The following is a 2,999-nucleotide window of genomic DNA, read 5'->3' as shown; positions in this document are numbered from 1 at the left end:
ACCTAAAATCCAGACCCATAAAAGAAAACATTAAAAATATGATTTCAGAAAAAGTGAGAACTCCTGCATGGAAAAAAAAAATCACCAAGTCCCCAATATGGCAAATGGGAAAAAAGAGGCACAGAATATATTTTTTCAATTTTTTTGTAGTTGTAGAGGGACAGCATGCCTTTATTTTATTTGTTTATATTTGTATGTGATGCTAAGGATCAAACCCAGTGCCTGACACATGCTAGGCAAGTGCTCTGCCGCTGAGCTACAGCCCCAGCCTGAGGCACAGAATATTAATTGTCCACAGGAAGGTAAATACAACCCATGGTTTTTTATTTTGTTTTGTTTTTGCTTTGTTGTGTGTGTGTGTGTGTGCGTGCTTTTTTATTTTTATCTTTTGATACTAAGAATTGAATCCAGGGGTGCTCTACCACTGAGCTATAAATTTTTATTTTGAGACAGGGTCTTGCTAAGTTGCCAATTCTCCTCAGCCTTGCCAGTTGCTGGGATTACATTTATGCACCACTGTGCCCAGCCAAATAGCTCTTAAATACAAAAAAATGCCTGACTTTACTAAGTATAAAAGAAAAACATTAAAATTATTCCGATAACCCCATTTCTTCAATTACATCAACAAATCTGGCACCACAACATGATGGCAAAAGTAGGAGGAAATCATAACTTTATCCATTCCTGGTGGAAGTAATGCAACACGAAGGGCAATTTGATAACAGCTATTAAAATTATGATTGCATTTACCTTTTGATCTAGCAAATCTCTTCATGAATTAATCTTGTAAATTTATCTACCAATGTATGAAATGACTTCTATACTTGGTTATTGTCGTAGCATTGTTTATAGGAGTACAAGATTGGAAATAACCCAAAGAGATCATGAGTAGAAAACTGATTAAACTGTAGGGCATCCACACAATGGAAACCCATGAACTATGAAAATGAATGAGGAAGTTTTCTCTGTGCTAAAACAGAACAATCTCTAATATGTATTGTAGAGAGAAAAATCCAAAGAGCAGAGAGGTTTATACAATATGCTACCATTAGTGTAAGAAGGGGAAGAACAAAAGAATATATATTTATATCTGCCTGTATATGCAGTTTTTAAATCCCAGAAAGATACAGAAGAAACTAACAAAAGGAGTTATGTGACTTGAGAATTAACATAGGGACATAGTGATGAACATGTAGATGATGTATTTGGTTTTTCTATGCAGTATAATTTAAAAATCTGCCCATGTATATACTTTTTATTGATATTTAATTTTAGATTCACTTTTCCAAAATGTCAGTTCTATTACTGTATCATTCATATACCATACAATTCACCTATTTAAATTGAACCAAGGTTTTTAGTGTATTCATCGAGTTTTTACAAGCATTACTACCTTTTTATTTTATTTATTTTTTCAGCCTTATTTTGTATTTTATTTAGAGACAGGGTCTCACTGAGTTGCTTAGCGCCTCACTTTTTGCTGAGACTGGCTTTGAACCTGCAATCCTTCTGCCTCAGCCTCCTGAGCTGCTGGGATTACAGGCGTGTGCCATAGCACCAGGCAGTAATGGACTTCTTCTGCAGAGAACTCAAGTTTATCCAAGGACGTCTTATGGCTCGCGTTCGCCACCTGCTTTATTTTCAAGTGCACAGGAGAACATTTCTGATATATGCATCCCACTAGGCAGGCAGCCAACAGCGACACGGACTGGAGGGCAGATTATAGATAAACTGGTTGCCACATCTATGGCAGGGTTTAGTATGGAAAAAGACATCCTTTGGCTCTCTCACATCTCTCAGTATCCCCATCAGCTCATTGATGAGTTGGAAAAGTCTCCCTGGGTGGATGGCATCCTGGGCATCATAGCTCTCCAGAAGGGCAGGGTACCTCTCTAGGCTCAACTGGGTCAGCCTGGAAGTGTGAAGCAGCAGGTTGCTCAGGACCGACATGGAGATGTCATTCCCATGGAAGCTCAAGACCCTGAGCTGGGAGCAGCAGTTCAGGACAGGTAGGATGGCCTGCAGCTGGGAGTTGGTGATCCCACAGTCCTGCAAGTTTAGGGTCTCAAGGGTGGCTGCAGCATTCTCTAGCAGAATTATGAGGGGCTCAGGACTGAAACTCATCAATTTGCTGCCCCACAACGTGAGGTGTATTAGCTGTTGGAGGTTTGGAGACCCCGACAGATCATTCCAGTCTGGATCTGAGAGCCTTCAGTTGGTTATTGAGAGGGTCTCCAGGGGGGTCTTCAGGAGCCTGAGCACCTGGCACAGACGGCCATCTAGGAGGAAGACACCATCCAGGTACAGACTCTGAAGGCTGTCCATCTTGGCAAACTGTGAGGTAATATCATCCATCAACTGATCTTTCTCCTCCTGGGAAGCATAGGCAGACACACAGACGTGGGAGAAAAAGAGCTTCCTCAGGTTGCTCATCTGGCCCCAATAAGTAGCAAAAGTAGACAAAATGGACAGTCTCCAGGAACACTGCACTTGCACTTGCTGGATGAAGTCCAGATCCAACCTCTCCAAGATCCTCTTGATGCTATGGATGGGCAAAGAGCACATCTGCAGCTTCTTACAGCACAGCTGTAGCAGACCCTTCCTCTCATCCACTCACAGAGCTGGACAATTGGCAGGGAGTTCTGAATCCTGGCAGTGCCAGACAGTGCAACAGGGCTCAGCATTACTACCTTTTTAGAACATTTTTGTCATTTTGTGTCCCCAAAATGCATATCCACTAGGAGTCATTTTCCTTTGTCCCCACTCACTGCTGAAGGGCTAAGCACCACGCGCCTGCTTCCTGTCTCCTGATTTGGAGAGTTGCCTATTCTGTGGGATGTTGGTTCCTCTTTTTCCTTCATTCACAAGTTTAATCCATTTGTTCGTTTACAGCTGCTTTGCTTTCTTTGCCCCAATCCAAACGTCTCTGTCCAGCTATTATCATACTTTATTTAGCTTCATTTCTATAAATGTTTGATGTCAGGGAAGAATGACTTTCT

This window comes from Marmota monax, unplaced genomic scaffold, assembly GCF_021218885.2.
Source record: "Marmota monax isolate L192 unplaced genomic scaffold, Marmota_monax_Labrador192_F-V1.1 WCK01_AAM20220418_F8-fsc00077, whole genome shotgun sequence".
NCBI lineage: Eukaryota > Metazoa > Chordata > Mammalia > Rodentia > Sciuridae > Marmota > Marmota monax.
Note: the sequence above shows the minus strand (reverse complement) of the source record.